This window comes from Planococcus citri, chromosome 2 (assembly GCF_950023065.1).
Source record: "Planococcus citri chromosome 2, ihPlaCitr1.1, whole genome shotgun sequence".
NCBI classification, from domain to species: Eukaryota; Metazoa; Arthropoda; class Insecta; order Hemiptera; family Pseudococcidae; genus Planococcus; species Planococcus citri.
Genome location: NC_088678.1, coordinates 53,674,936 through 53,693,594, shown reverse-complemented (window position 1 = coordinate 53,693,594; position 18,659 = coordinate 53,674,936). Strand labels below are relative to the sequence as shown.

The 18,659-nt window shown below is 34.2% G+C and overlaps 1 protein-coding gene across 3 annotated transcripts in view; it reads left to right on the top strand.

Annotated features, from left to right (window-relative positions):
- Positions 1–18,659, top strand: part of kek5 (kekkon 5) — a 574,429-nt gene that overhangs the window by 405,285 nt on the left and 150,485 nt on the right. The window contains exon 1 of one of the 3 annotated variants that reach the window (XM_065351302.1): positions 448–980. The exons of 1 other annotated variant lie outside the window; for it this stretch is intronic. The gene's annotated coding sequence lies outside the window, so the exon portion shown is untranslated. Of the gene's footprint in view, positions 1–447; positions 985–18,659 lie in introns of those variants that run through there. One more of the 3 variants, XM_065351303.1, reaches the window with a different exon arrangement.

The following is an 18,659-nucleotide window of genomic DNA, read 5'->3' as shown; positions in this document are numbered from 1 at the left end:
TAAAATGAGAATTATTTTTAGCTGAACAGAACTTCCTCCTTCATTCTTTAAGTAAGCCGTAAGCCCCCCTTCTATGTATTCTTCAGTCAGTCACTCATTGTCAGCCTCTCTTGGCCTCTCTCTATTATGCTCAAGACTCAACCCAACCTCACCTCTGACCTCTCACAAGTCAAAGTCAAAATCCATGTCATCGGCGTATCAGCATTCAGCATATCATCTTTGTTCAGCTGTTCGCACTATATACAACTATTCTTAGAAAAACCATTCTCACTTCTCTGTATTTCTAAAAAAAATTCTGAGAATAGAAAAATAGAATTTAAATTCAAAAGAAACAACAAAAATCTTCAAAATGTAAAAAAAAAACACTCAAGATTGGTATTGGTAACACTGTCTCGAAGAATCAAAAGAATCAGTCAGTGTTCGGGTGCTTCGACAGTCGCACCGGTTGACCTTGATGTCCCTACTACCTTTCTGCATCAAGTCTTATGTATTCGGTTGTTGCGTTCGTTTGGTTCGTTTCTAATGTAGTGCAGTTTTTCAACGACTGTGTGGTTATTCGTATGGGTGTGGAATCGTCGTCGTCGTTATTTATATTGTGAAGAATATTACGCGATCATATCGGTAGTGTGAATGAAAAAGTACACAAAAAAACTCGGTATTGTTTTCAACTAGCCCTAAAGTAATATTTAGAAATTGACTAGTGTGTAACGAAATATCTTAATTGTGAATTGTTGCCTGTTTTTTCCTCTTCGGTTCGATTATTTTGTGCTTCAGTTCAGCTGTTGTTCAGTGTTCTTGTGTCGATGTCGGTTAAAAGTAAAATTTATCTGTCTGTTGAATACTTCGTTACATATTGTGCCTGTGCGGTTAGTTTATAGAGTTGTGTTTTTTTGCCACAGTGTATTGTGTGTAACTGTGTATTTGTTTAGAAGAAACTCGCCGAGTGCTACAAGTTTGCCCTTCGTTACTGCTAAAAAATTGTACGTGAGTAATGGAATCTTTTCACTCGTTAGATTAAGTTAGTATTAGTAACGAACTCCGTAGGTATTAAAATGTAAATGGTACGAGTTCAATTCAAAATTATGTAGATGAATTGACGAAATCCGTTGATCGTTATCACTGTAGCGTCGTGTCAGAAATACATACATGATGAATTAAATTGTCTATTTTGTCTCACGTCTCGTCTGTGGTCATCTGTAGCAATAAACACAGTCGTATTGATGTGCTAATGAACAATGAAGTTCGGTAGTTTGCTCGTTGGTTGAGTGAAAAGCATAAAGATGAGCGAATACCGGTGAGTTGAATGGTGTCTGTCTACGTTCGAAATGTTTACTTACTGAAAGAAAGCAAAAAAAAAAAACGTAAATTGCGGTGTGCAAACATAACCACCTGTTGATTTTTTTATATTCGTTGTCGTATTCGACAAATATATTGTGTGAGAATGTAACCGGCGTGCTTTTTTGTGATTTTTGCATGCAATATGAAGTTGTCTTGGATGAAATTGTCGAGTAGAATTCGACTTCTTGAGATTCCATCGGCATCCTATCAGCATTTACTTATCGAAAGGAGATCTAAAAAACCTCAGAATAATTACGTAACGAGATTACAGAAAGATGAAATTCTATTCTTTGGACAAGATTAGTCATTTACATACAATTTTATTTCTTGAAAAATGAAAATCAAGTTCACTTTCCTACGGAAATTCCTAGAAATTCCGCAGCCATAATGATAGCACTTAGCTTAGCAGCCAGCAGGTGATTCACTCCGCGAACCAGCGAACGTTTTTGCCCATGTCTCATGTTGCAAATTCAAAATTTTGACGCGACTGACCAGTGATGCACCAGAGCAAGGGTTAATGTTCTCTCCCTGTCCCTGGTCTCTACTCTTTGGTCTCCGATGAGGCGATGAAAACAAACGAAAACAAAAACAACGGCGAACGATACCGCATCTGCGAAGCTGTTCTTAGAATTTTGCCCTTTTTTTCTTTTTCTTTTTTTTATTGTAGTGTTGTTAAATGTAAACCGGTTTCCGGTCGCAATGAAATTGTTGTTGAAGAAAAATCGTTAAAATGCCCGTTTTTTAGTACGGTAATTACTCTGTATTGATGTGTTCGGTTTCTGTTCATGCATGTGTTCGAAGACTTGATTTATGTTGCGGTGAAATTGACTTGTATGTGTGTTTGATGGAAGAATAATATAAGTACAGGGAATAGAGTACGTGTGGCTGTGGTTTTTTTTAGCTTTGGCCCCGATTTCTTCCACGTTTATGCAATTGAATGGTTTATGTCGAAGTAACTTTTTTAAAGATTCAAATTTACAAAAATCTGAGAGTGCTTGATTTTCGAGCTCATATTATTTTCGTGTACTTATTTGTTGTTTCTAAAACACATGTACCTGGGAATTCCCTTGTTTCAAATTCTAATCCTTTCTAAAGGCGAAGATCCTCCAGTCATTATCCATATTTCACAAACACTTTGCCAAAAACTCTATTGCAATCAGTTTTTAATTTTTAATATGTAATTTTTCTCAGGTATTCGTTTTCAGAGTTTACACTTGTTTTGCCCACTTTTGTAACCTTTTTGGTTCTTTTTTCAAACTTTTTTGATTGCCTACTAAAGTTACTTTTTTTTTTGGAAAAAATGGAGTTCGAGCATTGCGATATTCATAATTCTTATACAGGGTGTCCAGTGTCCACTGCGATTATCTAAAGATTTTTATTGACGATTCGAGAAAAATCAATCCATATCTTCTAGGGTGGTCCTTATTTTCGAAAATGGGATTTTCTTCCCTCCCAAATCCCGAAGGTGACCTCTAGTGAGAAAATAATTACCTATTTTTTATTTTTTGCATTTTCGAAAAACTCGGGCTGCGGTGGGTCCCTCAATTTTCAAAAATTTTATAGAATATACAAATTTACTGTAAAATTTTAAAATTTCAAGTTCTGTTATCTCTAAAAAATTTCTTTTGAGTAAAATAAACTCTCATGATGATATGAGCCGCCTCCATTGAAAACCAAGCTGACCCCCAAAAATAGCTGAAATTTAATGTAAAACACAAATTTCAGTTATTCCAGGAGACCGACTTGATTTTCTAGGAATGGGGTCAATATCCTGATGACTGATGAGAATTCATTTACTCAAAAAAAGACTTTTTAACCCTTTGGAGGTTCTCTGGGTTTTCGGGTTAGAAAATTGAAGTGCCTTAATGAGTGTGATAGGGTACCTCGCCCAATTGGCCAAACCACAAAAAAGTCGAGCTTTTGATGAAAAGTTTTATAGGAAAATGAAAGTTTCCAAAAAACACAAATGTGACATTTCCTAAAAAAAAATTGAATGTATGCAGAATTTTTTTTGAAAAAATGAACCAAAAACATGTGTCAAAAACATTGAACAAAAGCACTCTTTCAAAAAATGAAATAAAAATTGAATTGGAAAAAAATAAAAAAACAAGGTTGAAAAAAAGTCATCTGGCAGTTCACAAATTCAGCGAGAATCAAATCTTGTTGGCAAAAATGCCTTTGTTTAAAGCATGAAGAGAAGAAAAATCTACTTATGTCGCTAAGAGAGGATTTTTTATCAAGTCATAAAATCTTTTAGGAAATTGAGCCGAAATATGGGACAAAATTTAGCGAAATTGCGAGCTTTCTCGCAGGAGGTAACTAATTATAAAAACATTTTCGCCTTTATTCACGAGATGTAGCATAGAATTTTCTTTCATTTTGGGAAAAAATGAGTATTTTATCACTTATTGGAGTATAGGAATATGAAGATGAAGATGAAGAGAAATGGTAAAAATACTAAATAAAAATCCAAATTCATCTACGAGTTCAGTCTTTCATTTCGTTTACGCTGTGGATTTGTGTTTTTGTTCACTATTTCTGTTCATCTTCATCTTCATCTTCATATTCCTATACTCCAATAAGTGATAAAATACTCATTTTTTCCCAAAATGAAAGAAAATTCTATGCTACATCTCGTGAATAAAGGCGAAAATGTTTTTATAATTAGTTACCTCCTGCGAGAAAGCTCGCAATTTCGCTAAATTTTGTCCCATATTTCGGCTCAATTTCCTAAAAGATTTTATGACTTGATAAAAAATCCTCTCTTAGCGACATAGATTTTTCTTCTCTTCATGCTTTAAACAAAGGCATTTTTGCCAACAAGATTTGATTCTCGCTGAATTTGTGAACTGCCAGATGACTTTTTTTCAACCTTGTTTTTTTATTTTTTTCCAATTCAATTTTTATTTCATTTTTTGAAAGAGTGCATTTGTTCAATGTTTTTGACACATGTTTTTGGTTCATTTTTTCAAAAAAAATTCTGCATACATTCAATTTTTTTTTAGGAAATGTCACATTTGTGTTTTTTGGAAACTTTCATTTTCCTATAAAACTTTTCATCAAAAGCTCGACTTTTTTGTGGTTTGGCCAATTGGGCGAGGTACCCTATCACACTCATTAAGGCACTTCAATTTTCTAACCCGAAAACCTAGAGAACCTCCAAAGGGTTAAAAGTGTTAGAACTTGAAATTTTTGAATTTTGAAAATTTTGCTTTGAAGTTGGATTTTTTTTCAAGTTTTTGAAAATTGAGAGGCCCACCGCAGCCCGAGTTTTTCAAAAGTGGAAAAAATAAAAAATGGGGAATCATTTTCTCACCAGAGGTCACCACTTTCAGGGCTGGGATCAGAAATTTTAGGACCACCTTATAGTATCCTCCTTCCTCCCACATTTTCTTGAAATATTTTGAAAAAAAAAACGAGTTGAGTAATGGTTGATTGATTGATTTTCAATTTTTAAATTTATTTTTCTCATTAAGCCTTAGTTTGGACACCGGACGGGAATATGAGATTTTTATAATGTTGAAATATCACTGTACATATGACCACATTTAGCGATACAGATGCTGTTTTTCTGAAGCGTGAAAGGTTTGATGAAAAAATACCCGTGTAGATTTTGAAAACAAAATTTGAAACTGAAACTCAACGTGATCGATTTCAAAAAAGAAGTTTCGAGTTGACTGTTTTGACAGATTTTATGGAAACATTTGAATAAACTTTTTTAAATCTAATTTTCGCCTAAAAACTCACGAAGCTTTGACTCGTCAGCCCTTTTTAGCAGCAGCCAGCAGGGCTATAGGTGAAGAGAGAGATTTCTCAAAGGGAGGACTCAAGAAGTCGGAGAAGTGAAGAACCTGAGATGGATAATGGATCATCAGTTGTAATGAGGTTGAGACATAAAATAAAAATGAAAAATTGAATTTTTGGGGTTGAAAAACCTTATTGTAATAAAATTTCAATCTTATTTTTTTTTATCTACGAAATTCACGAAGCAGATGCAGTGTTAGCCACTCTCATCTCTTAATGTTGAAATTTGAAAACAATTATTTAAAAGCAACAAAGAAGCTACAAGCAAAGCAAAAACTATCTTGCAATCAGAAAAAACTAATAGCCGATAGTTTTTTATCCGCAATCGTTTAAATTGTTCATATCACAATACTTTCAAGTTTTTCCAAGGGAGAGGGGATGGTGAGTCATATTTGCTTTGGATTCGTTTTTCCTCTCTATCGCCATGTTAGTAAGATTCGGGTGTACTGAGAAACTAAAAGTCATTCAAAAATTCATTTTTCAAAAGTAATTAAAAAATTCAGTTTTTTTTCAATCGTTCCGTTGATTGAATTTGTTTCAAGTCAACCTCCTATCAGAATAAACTGACCAGTCGCTTGTGCAAATATCGTCTTTAAATAAACTGAGTCCTTATGCTCATCAAGAATCAACAATCATCATAAGAACATGCGCTCTCTCCCTCCTCCCTTTCAATCCACGAATCATCCACTTTTCTGCAAACAGATCACTATACAACTAAACGACATTTTGGTAAGCTCATTTTGAGACAGTAAACCCCATTTAGCCTTCAGCATATCGCGTGCTGACACCCAGACTGCGAGACAAAAACTTTTCATCATTCAAGTTGAAAGTCAAAAATGATATTTTAATGCTTCACGTACAACTTTTTTTTTCTATCCCTCTTTATCCAACTTGAAAACTATTAATTACCCGAAAACAGCTCGCTGTTTCGTTCTTCCGAAGACACCGATAGCTATAAAGTTAACGTTTGTAAAAGTTTGAATTAAATTTTAATGGAATTTTTTTACGAGTAATTTTCGCGTGATATTAAAAGCGTCTTCGATGAAAAATAAATTTTTTCTTATCTCGTAATTTAGTTTGTGATTTTTTTTTCGAAGAAAAAAACGTCAAAAGAGACACTTTGAAGTAGACCTTGAATGTTGTGATTAAATGACTGCGAAATTCGGTATAGTTGAATGTTTCTACAAACCTCAAGCAATATTTACACTAATATTGTAAAATAAAATAAGACGGATACCTACGAGAAACCTTTTTAAAAAATCACATCATTCATTACTTCCAAATTAATAGAAAGGGAACTCATCTAAATGTAAAAAAATCGCTCCAAGGCTAGAAAAAAATGAACTCACAGAATGTTTTTGAAAATGTATACCTACCTGTACTATAAATACACCATCGGAGTGATATTTGAAACTTGATTTTACAACCGTCCAAACCCATTACACCGTAAAAACTTATAAGTTACAGACAATTAGCTCGCCAGCGCGAATCAATATTATAGGTATCTCGTTCTTCAACAGTCTGGGTTTAAGAAGAGGGAAAAAAATTGCGATAAAAATACACCTGACGTCATTTTAAACTATTAGTTTGCTACTTCGCAAGCTCATTAACGTATTATCATACTTGCATTCGAGAGTATAAACGAAACATCAGTTCAGTTAACAGATTACCATGCAAGAGGAAGAAAAAACATTAATAAATCTCATTTTATGACCTCAACATTTAGCTAAATTTCGAGGAAAAAATTTCCGAGCCAATATCACGTATATATTTACAATACAATCAACGACTTTGAAGGCAAGAAAAAAACCGTATCGCAATTTCTTCGCTATCATAATCAGCAGCGTGTTAATTTATTGCATTTTTAACATCGTCAGTGCTACACAATCGGATGCGAATTTTTTTCTCATAACGTGATTTATTACGCAATGAACTCGCTGTCATCTGGTCTTATTGAAAAAAAAAAACTGCAAATAGGCGTTCGTCCATCGAAGGCTAATCAAAACTTGGAATATTTGGAGAAAATAAGGCGAAGAGTTGAGAGGAGGAATCTTCTTTATGAATTTTCACAACGTTGAATTTAAAAATTTGTCCGCGTCGCCGTCATATTCAAGGTTACCAACGACAACTTTTTAACGAAATTTTCAATAAACAAAAACTTATCTAGATTTTGAATACAAGTCGCGTGATTCGTGATTTACCTTGAAACATTTTAGACTATGTGCGAGCATAATATATTTTTATACGGCAGAATAAAAATAAAAAGGAAAAACTATCATCGATCCTTATTTGAACAACGCATTTAACCGCACAGATTCGGTGTATCTAGCTGCTCGAGTCATATTGCAATTTTTTTTTCCAATCTGATAAATAATATGTGGTATTTTTCTCGTGAAAACCTCGCAATCGGCATAATCTGCTATCTTGGTGGAAATTCGATGCAGCTAAACCGTTAAGTTGCCAGGCGTCGTGTTAGTATAATCGTCATCTTTATCACGTTTTTTTCTCTCTGGGTCTCCTTTTTTCCATTTTTTTTACTTCGCTGTGTACCAGAGACGACCTTACGAGATAAAAATGTAATAAATTTTCGCTGTAGGTACCGAAATAAGACGTATATGTTTTGGTCAACGTGTTTAATTATCTTCTGTCATCGATGGTGTAAGCGAATCACTGCTTAGTTCTTGCCATTAATCGACACGTAATAATTTCGCTTTCTATTACCAAAGCCACAACATAAACTTACAATATTCGTTCTATCAAAATAGATATCGCACTGTATTCTGTATAGTCTGTTCTACGTACGTGTCTTCTCCATTCATTTTCGTCGCATTGTTGTGCTCGATTCTATGTAGTCTGCGGGTCTGTGTTCAAGCAGCTACGCTTTCATTTTCACCGAATATTGTACACAGTATGAAATTATTGACGCGACCAACAACCTGATCATGTATGACTTGACAGAACAATCGACCATTGTACCGAAAGTACCAAAACTAATTCGCGGAGGAAGGTGCTAAAAGGGTTAGACTTGAACTGTGGATAAGGGTCTTGTATAATTAAAAGTGTGGTATGTTTCCAACATTAGATGTGTTTGTGTCTGTCTTGACTTTTTTTAGATGAGAAAAAAACGAAAGGTCATTCATTAAATCTCTTAGATTTACTTTCAGAATTGAGGAACTTCATGGAAAAGGGGCCTTGGACAATTTTTTCCACTGATTTTTACAACTTCAAATAGACTTGCCTAAAATTTTTTTCTATGAGCAAACATTTTCCAATTCGTTTTTTTTTTCATGGAAGAACACTTTAATATCACTGAATATGGTGGAATTAATAAAAAAGACAATTTTAAATATATTCAGAATATTGTAGAAATCAAAAAAACAAAAAAATTGACTAAGGCCCCTTTTTAATGGAACCCCCAAATTCTATTGCTCTCAACTGATTGCTAAACGGGTTCATTTTTACTGAGAAAAGTCATTTTTGGATAATATTAAAACTTGAAAATTTATTTGAGGTGAAAATCGAGGAATAACTTTGTCCTCATAGGAACCCATTTAAGGAAGAGATTATGTGCCCCCCCCCATTTTTTAAATCAGCGAACGTCCCCTTAGTTGAAGATATTTTTGACTAACATGAGAGCAGAGAGGTACTTCTAGTGACGTACATCACCAGCAGTCAACATTTCAGGAGCTAAATTGCATTTTTCAAGTTTTTGGTGAATTTTTGAAATTGAAAGCCTCAGTAATGTGAAAAAATCAAATTTTTACCAAATTGACGACTTCAACTCTCCCAATATAGGTTGAAAACGGTTTCGAATTGTTTTGAGCATTTCTGGAAACTTCAGCAAATTTTTGAAAATTGAAATTTCCACAAAGTATACCTAATAAAAAAGTTGTAAAACTGAAAGTAATTTACTTCATATCCTAATTTCTACATTCCGAGTCGATTGGAGCTGATTTCAAGGCGTTATGGAGACTCCAGGCATATTTTTGAAATTCCAGATCTCCAAGAAATGTGGTTTTAGAGACCATCGTACCAAATTTCAGCTTTCTATGTCAATTTAGTAACACTTTGATTTTATCACATTGTTAACCAAAATTTAATTTTAAAAAATTCACCAAAAATTGAAAAATGCCCCTAAACACCTGAAAATTTGGCCTGTAATGTTCATTTTTTTACATGCTTCCTCGATTTGGTTAGGTCTGGTTCAAAAAAAAAAAAAATCTGCCAGTTGGGATATCTCCTCTGTAAAAAAGAAAGTGAATGATTCAATCCTAAATCAGCGCAAGCATTTGACGATGAATGGAACATCGCGATTTTTCATATTTTGGGATAGTTCAACCTCCTCCCTCCCTTCATTCCAATTTTCCATTTCAATGTGGGACTCAAATGTCCCATGACGCCAAATTATTCATTTCAATTTTTTGTCGAATAATAACTGTCAAATTGAGCAAGTTTCACAAAAATTTCTGAGACTTGCCTTCGTAAGGTTGAAATTATTTTTCAGTTTTTTGGGTGGAAAAAGTCTGATTTTAAGAATAGGAGGATCTCACCACTTCTGGGAGAGTACAGGGGAACCCAATTTTGATCAAAATTGACAAAAATCATAAATGTGAAGTAGCATATTGATTGTTAATAACTCGATGATGCTGAGTTTCTATAGTTTGCATCCATCTGGTCTGTAACTCTGAAAGCCTCGCCCGATTTGGAATATTATAGTATAATTTTATCCAAGACAGACCGTGTCTGATTGTTTTTTCCTCTGGAAATTACATCCGTCGCGTCGAGTGCAAAACGCCATTTGCGTAAACCATCGTACCTATCGCATACGAGGCGGTCAACAAGATAAGGTGACAATGCATCCTCATCATTCGCAGCACACTCCCATAAAAAAAATCTTATACATCATAGCAACTAAACAACCATCAACATGTCCGTCCGATAAATATGACCAACTAGTGACATTACGATTACGAACACACCCAGGGCACCCCCATTTTCACGTACACCACACATCCCAAAGCAAACGCCGCCAATTACCACGTTTAACCATCAACTGTACTAATAAGTTGACTGACCCGACAAGCATTTTGACAGTCGATTAATCTTCACCGAACCGCGTAATATTTCATAAATCCATCAAACGAGCTACCGCCGCCGCTACAGCCGCCTTGCACCGAAACATATACAATACCGAAAACGTAAAAAAAAACGAACCATACGCACCCAACGTATACTAAATATTCTAAAACAAACACTGCTAATTTTACCGCAGTAGCACAGCTTGGTGGTGCAGCATCGACGATCCGATTTAACGAGTGTTGAAAAAAAAAAGAATCCCTTTAAAAATTCTGCCAATTTGTAAACAATATCAAGTTAATCGGATTTCGAGCTTTAGCACGCGACACCCAAGCATTCGGTGATGTTTCCGCGAAATGGTGTACTTGTAGTTGATTCGAACGTAAAACAAAACCATCTTCTAGTTTTTGTGGTATTGTATGCTGAATGAACTAATTGTAAGACTTTAGGGAGTACTAGTAAGTAAGTAAGTATACTAAAATGTTAGAACTTGAAATGAAAAAATGAATAGTAAGTTACTCATGAGCAAAAACCCTCTTGCAATCAGCATAATGTAAGGGTTTTACTAGTATACACATGTCGCAGCAATTTCGGTTAATGTTGTTCAGATTATCTCAAAAATAAAGCCATAAAGTAAAAAAAAAAACATTGCATTCTGCACGTGAAAAATTTCTCGCTTCCATTTCTGTATATTTTTTTCGTAGGAACTTTTATATGTTTCAAAAACCTTTTTTGTGGCGAAGAATTTCAAGAAAACTTCGGTTTTGAGAAATGCAAGACTGAGGGTTTTACGAAAAAATGAAGAAAAGAAACGAAATTGTTCTACATGTGAAGTTTCCCTTTCGTTGAGTAAGATTCATTTTTTTTAGAAAACCTCATTTTTGGGATTCTTCATTCTTGAGCAATGTTGAAAAGTTCAACTTAAACGATCGTTTTAAAAAAATAAGGAACTTTTGATGAGTGATTTTTTCCGTTGATTAATTCCGAGGAAAAACGAACAGTCTTATGGAAAAAAATTGTGGAGTAAATATGAAATTTTCACTTGAGGAGTGCGATTAGTTTTACTCTAATGGGGCTTTCTTTTAAGATATTTTGAATGAAAAATGAAATTCAGAAGACACGATTTTATTCGATAAATGCTATGAGCATGTAACCTGTTGAAAGGATATTGTACTTTGTTTCGATTTTAAGCGAGTAATGCTGTAACCCAGAGACAGGATATTTTGCAGGATTTATCTCAATTTTGTTCCAAATTTAAGAAAGTACTTAATTACAGGTTGGAAAATTGAAAGAATCGTCTTTTTCAGTGAAAGTTGAACTCAAATGTCGAATAAACGCTTTGAATTTTCTGATTTCTTTTCCCTTTTTTTGAAAATTTCTTAGAAGTTTTTTCATCATGGAAAACTGTTACATCATTCCTTGGAAACAAATTTGTACATATTTTGGGAAATTATTCGACTGATATGTGAATTGTGTTGGTAAAGGACTATACATTTTTGAATGTATTTAAAATTCATTTTTGGAATTTAATTTTGTAAAGTAGTCGTTCTATTTTCACTTTTAATTTTTTTGTGAAATATGTATTGACAAATTTTGAAAATTTTTGCCCATTTGCTAACGAAAAAATTCTTATTTCATGTACTTAGGATTGAAATTTTTCAAGTTAGAGAACGTTTTCATTTTTGTGGTTCTCATAAATTTCAGTTTTGAACAACATTTTTTCTGATCTCAAATTCCAATATGTTGTTTTTTGTTTTTTTTTTTAAAAATCAAAAACCCTCACGGCATTTCAACACATTTCGTTCCAAAACTTTGTCGTCACATATGGAAATTTTGAAATTTTTTTCAATTCAATTTTACTAGAAGGCCGGAAAAAAGTCAAATATCTTCCATTCAATCTTGAAAGAAATGAGAAATAGAGAAATTCGGAGCAGCATGTCTAACTAAAGGTGTAATCTGAAACTTAAGTTAGCAGAGAAGATTTCAAAAGCAAGCAAACAATAAGCCATCAGCAAAACGCGAAAACCCTCTTGCAATCTGTTGATTTGTTATTTTGGTTTTCTTACACTGCAATTGCCTGATTTCTGACTTGTTGTAAGTATGTATAAGTAGAAAATTATCGAGATTTTTAGCTGATTGATTTAGCAAATATTTAGCGGGAATTTACAGGTTTTTTGTCGAGGTTTTGGCGGGTTTCATATTCAATGCTTTCAACGTTATTGCAACGCTGAAATTGAAGTAGAAGATGGATAATTAGAATTCCCAAGTTTCAAAATTGAAAAAAAAACTTACCAAAAAAATATTATATTTTTGTACTTTGAAAATCCTTTATTACGCCAACAGTTTACCAAATTTAGCTCGACAGGTAAAAAAATTGTAGGTCGATGGACGTCGGATTGTGCTATTTAAAGATTCAGAACATTCCATTCAGCTCTTCGTCGTTCTGGTTTCGTAAAAAAATTAAAAAAGACTCGTTCTTGATTGCGACTTTTTTTAAAAAATCGTGCATAATATTGAACTTTTTCTCAACTTTTGAATCAAGATTAAATTCTTTGCATGAAAATTCATCAATTTTACTTTTTCAAATTTATTGTTTTTCAAATCAGATGTTCTGGTTACCAAAAAAAGCGATATCAACGTTAAATTGAACGACGTCACGATAATGGCACACGATCCTCGTTTGATACACTTTTTTTCATTACAGCAAAATTCTAGCAATATTTTCAAGGTTTCGATAAACTCGAGAACAAGTTTTCCCATTATATATTTAGGTTTTGTCAAACGCAAAATGAATTTCAAGTGTTGTTGAAATTTTTTAGATAAAACGATGAGATATCACCAACGAACGTTGAAAGCTTACCATACTTTAGGTCGCAAAATCGTACAATCATTCATCGTCCAATTCGTGGAATTTTTTTTCCGAAATATATTCAGCTGCGCAGTTTGAGCCTTGCTCCACGTTATAGCCTTTTTCAATAGAGGTGAAAAATCTCTCAACCAGGAAGGTAGAATTCCCCCCGGTAACGATATTATTCAAAGGTACTGTATTAATAATAACGTGCGTCTTGCATTAACCACCTCATTAGCCGGTACCATCTCCGTAGAACAACACTGTCCCGTAGCGTGAATATTTTACCTTGACGATAATCGAGTTCAAGTTATATGCTCGTTTCTTGCTTCGATGACAGAAATTTAAAATGTTCGAAAATTAGCTAGGTAAACAACCCGGTATCTGTCTTGTACATATAGATAGAGGGACCCTTGACGATGCTTTTCTTGCAGCTTTGCTCGTGTAGCATTTTCATCGGCTGGGTACACTTTGTGTTATCGTACTCGTCGTCGGCGCGACGTGGTCATCGTCTCGAACAGCTAAATTAATTCGACTGGTCGAAATACCAGAAGGATGACAATTGTCGTATTCTTGAACGTTGTACGGTTATTTGGAACGGCGACCTAGCAGACTCTTTCGTTTACTGGATGCTTGACCTTTTCCTCTTTATATGTATGCGTTTTTTTTACACAACTGTCCAGGCTGTGAGGGGTATACGAGGAGGGAAACGAGAAAAAGAAATCTGACAAGTGATCCGAACACTGACGTAACTACCCCGGAGCAGATTGCTCGAAAACGTGACTTACTCAGTAACAAACGGATAAACACACACAGACGAATCCATTACCAGGCAGTCTCAGTTCCAGTATATTCTCTTTATGAAAAATTCAACGCTTCTGCACCAACATCGGAATGCAATTCACACCTTTTTTTCCCTTCAACAACGATAAACTGCCGAAAAGGCAATTCTCCGGGTTGTTCAATAATTCAGAAAAGCTTACGGGATTTTTTTTTCTTTAACGTATCGAATAAGTCGCCAGGTCGCTGATTCTTTACCTACAAGCGTAGGAATAGAGTATTTGGTATTTTTCGTATTGGAATTTTTCTTCTTCTCAATTCGAATTCTGCACGTGTTAATTGAAGTGCTCTTTTTTTTTTTTGCCTCATCTTGGTGTAATTTTTCTCCCTGTACGACCTAATTCTCCATCAAGTGTAAATGTCATTTATTTAAACTACGTATTCCGGGTTAAGGTCGATGTATCGTTACAAATTTTTACTACGAGTTGAATTTTCACAACGTTTAATCAAAAACGTCGTCGTTTATTTCATTTTTCATATTTACTCACCTATACCATCGCATCTACCTAAAGCCTTTTTTTTTTTTGTAACCAAACGTGAAATTTTTCAACATCAAGTCGCGTTCGCAGAAATTTACTCTTTTATACTTTGTCGTACGAGTATACCTAATAGCTAATCAAATATTTGCTCACGAGAAATTTTTCCTGATATCAAAGTGGTTGGCGTTTGACATGCTACGAGTAGGTACATAATGTATATTCAGTTCTTGGGTTTTTGACAAAAAGGCTAAAAAATTATTACGTCACACGACCAATTTTCAATTCGTCGCTGGGATAAAATTAATATCTAATTACTCGATATCTCGCATCCGGTCTGCGTCTGCGGCAACGTAATAAAAATCAAACAAGTGATCAAGTTGGGGAAAAATATAAGTGGTTCGAGAGCTGATAATTTAATAATCGATTATACAAACAACCAAAACCCCTGCGCTATTTGCCGCACTTCGTCGGATAGTTTTGGGCTAAAATTTACTCTAAAATTTATACAACACAGTGAAACACACGCGCCCGTCCGCTTCCTAGCCTAGCCGAGTAAATAAAACGATAGGGAAGGGGGTGAGGCGTAGGAGGCATTTACGACGACAACGCGTGAAACTAAACATACCTTGGGCCTGGGGGAAGATACGCTCTTACCCTGGTAGTGTAGGGTACTAGCGTATAGTATACTATATAACTAATTTTCACCATCGAATAAATAACCTTGAAAACTGCGGCAATCGAATTAATTTTCTCAACTGGAAGCAATTTCGTCGGCTTGTAATCGCGTTATAACGAGCCTAGAAAATTTCACATTTCCTTCGAAATTGAGTTTTTCACGAATTATCGTTATACGAACAATAGAGATTTTAATTTTCTCAAAGGATATTTCCCATACAAAAAAGAAACCATTTTCTCGCCCGAAATTTCGCCTTGTGCCAAAGCTGCTGCGGTATTCGAACGAGTTATCGTATTTATACGTTATTGAAACTATTTCGGTGGAAGCCTAATTCTAATATTTTATGGATTAATGACTTCTTTTTTCGTATTTCGGATCGAGGGTGTAATTTGGAGGTCAAGGTGTGGTGGAATTTTAGTCTTGAAATGAAGAAAGTTGCACAGTTTCTGAAAGTGTGAGAAAAAGGTGCGGGTGAATGAAAACTAGTTGCAAGGTCAATTGAAATGTTTCGTTGAATTTGGAAAATTTTGTAATTCAGCTGAATTAATGAAATATTGAATTTCAGTTATAGCCTGATCTCTGAGAAGAGAATAGAAAGTGTTGGAGGGGGTGGGGGTGTTTTCAAAAGTTTTTCGGTGCAGCTCAAAACTGATGAAGTTAAAAAAGCAAGTACCCAAGCACTTGCGTACCTATGATTCTCACGAAAAATTTGAAAATGATTGATTTTAAATTTCGTTTACTGACGTTTTTAAGATCGCCTCGTTTCGAATAAGTAGGTACAAGTATTAATGAACATTGCTTCATAATGATAAGAAGAAAGAACGATAAGACTGAGACGACCTATTAATTCGTAATAAATAAACACATACCTAATTATAAATGTATGCACGAGTTGAACATATCTGATCAAATTTGATAGATTGGATGGCTATATTGAGGCACATTTATACTAAAATCCAATATACGAGCCACGAGGTCAATCGATTACTGTTATTGATGCTTTCGATTACGAGAATCACTCTCAATTAGTCGCTTTTACAACCTGTAAATACATTTGAACATTTGATTCCAGCTTATAAATTCTTTAATTTACTACTATATGAATTCAAAAAATTTCAATTTCATGGTCAGAACTAGAAATTATTCATTTTCATTCGTAAATTGTGATCTTGTTGACTTTTCTGATCCTAAGATGTAGAAATTCTTGTGAGTTGAACATTAAAGCATTAGAGAATAATTTTGGCTTCATCGAGAGTTCATGACCCTCGAGTAAAGGAAGCAGATCAAATACGTATGGCTCAAAATTTTCTAAAATTATGATAATGTCGTCAATTCACAAATTTTTTGATTAAAGAAGAGTTGAGATGAACTATTTTCACTATATTGGATGGAAGAGGTTGAATGTGTCCAAAATTCTGAAAAAATTAGTATTTCAATAATTTTTGCTCTTTTTGTCTTCGCATTGAATTTTTTCACCTCTAACCAGAAAATAGTTACTTAAAAATTACAATTTGAAGAATATTATTGACTTCATAGAAGTCCAGGGTATGGGAGATTTTTGTACTCCGATTTATTTCAAAAGCAGTGAAAATTCGTCTTTTCAAAAAACTTTTCTATTGAAAAATTTAATTGAATAATCTGATGAAGTGGAGACAGTTTGGGCATGAAGCACCCGCAGTAAGTTAAAGTGGAGGGGAGTTGAAATGCTCTGTAGAGAAGTAAATCTCGAAGAATAGTTTTAGCCTTGAGAAGGGCTGCGGAAAGAGGGTTGGCTATTACCAACATTTTTAAAAATAATTACAAAAATGCGCCTTTTCAATTTGTATTTTTATATTATTTTGTTCATTTTTTCTCAATTTTTAAAATTTTCATACAATTTTGATGATATTTTTTTCTTGATTTTTAGCGAATCTCATTTCCAATTTTTTCCGTCATTTTTACTCAACGGCTTTTGTATACCTACATTTAGTTAATTTTTTTTAGGGTTCGAATAGCAAAAAACTTGTCAAAGAGCGAAAACCCTCTTGCAATCAGCGAATTTTGCAGGATTCAATAATTTATTTGATTTGGCTTTTTCAAGTGACATGCTTGTCTTGACAATTTTTCTTTATTTTTAACAAATCTCTAAAGAGTTTGGCCATTTTTTTTTGTAAATTTTGGACAATTTTCTCATCATTGTGTTTACTTTATGTTATTACCAAGTCCGAAATTGTACAATTCGGAGATGGTACAGCTGATTTTGTACCATCTCCGAAGTGTCCGGTCCAAGCGTGAATATTCCTTTTTCATCGGGCTTGGTTTGTACCATGCCCGAAGGGTCCGGACAAAGTGTTCGACTTGGTACAGCTTGTGTTGTGCAAAGTCCGAATTATAGTTTTATAATAAATGAATTCGAATTTTACGTTCCTTTATTCCATATATTGAACCAAATATGTAAAAGGAAATTTAAAGATAACTCCAAATATTCCATGCATTCGCGGCTCTGAACTTTAGCATTAAAGTTTGGCAGGCAAACCGATATACTTATTACCATGTTTTGGGAATATGCCTTCAATTTTGAAGAAATTATGAATATTTTGTTCAAGTTTGCTATTATGTATTTTACAGAACATTTTTTATTGAGCTTTTTCTTCATTTCCAATCGTTTTTACATATAACGATCTTCCCATTTTAAAAAAATATCGGAGTTTTGAATTTTTGGCCACTTGATCCAGAAAATGAATTTGAATTGGGAGAGAGATACTTACAATACAGTGCAGATGAAAATTCTTGGATTTAGCGGATAGATCGATTGCTTCTCTTGAAGTTGACTTTCTAGCCGTTTCAATTGAAAATCAAATTAATTCTGTAATAAAAGGCACTTAGACACAGTTTTGAATTTTTTGGTTGAGTATCAAAGTATTCTTAGTAGGGTGGACGGTTTTCTTGCAAAAATTCTGGTATAGTGTTCTCAAGAAGAAGTAGACATTTTTTTTCAACTTTTAGATCACTGTTAAACCTTCTCAACGAGAGGTCAACTTTTAAAAAGTTTGATAATTTCCTGCATTTTTTTCAGGTCACTAGGTTATAATTTTTGAGTATGTTCTATCAAATTGAAAAAAAAATGAAATGAAGAATAAAAATTGTAAAATGACACCCTTGCGACTCTTGTTCTGGTATACAAACATTTTAACCTCTTGCAGCTTCAAATGACAATACAGTGTTGTCTAACTTTTACAAGTTATCGAGTTGAAAATCGAATGAAAATGTTAACGATCATTACAGGTACCTATTGGTTCAGTTCGGGGACTCGTCGTCGATATAAACTTGTTCCACATTTTCTACACCATCTCCTTGGAAAGGGTGGTAAAAAATTAATGATATGAAAATTGAACATCTAGAAGGAAACCGTCACAACCACAACCCCTCGAATCGTACTCAGCGTTAAACTTTTTCCCGCATACCCCATACCACTACACAGATATTTTTTGCGACGGCATCGAGTCGAGTTGTTTTTGCAGCATACAAAAATTTATCAACTTAAAAGTTGGAGAAACTTGTTCGGCGAACAATGAAGGAGCGACGAAGTTCGCGGACCAGAATGAAAATGTTATAAAAG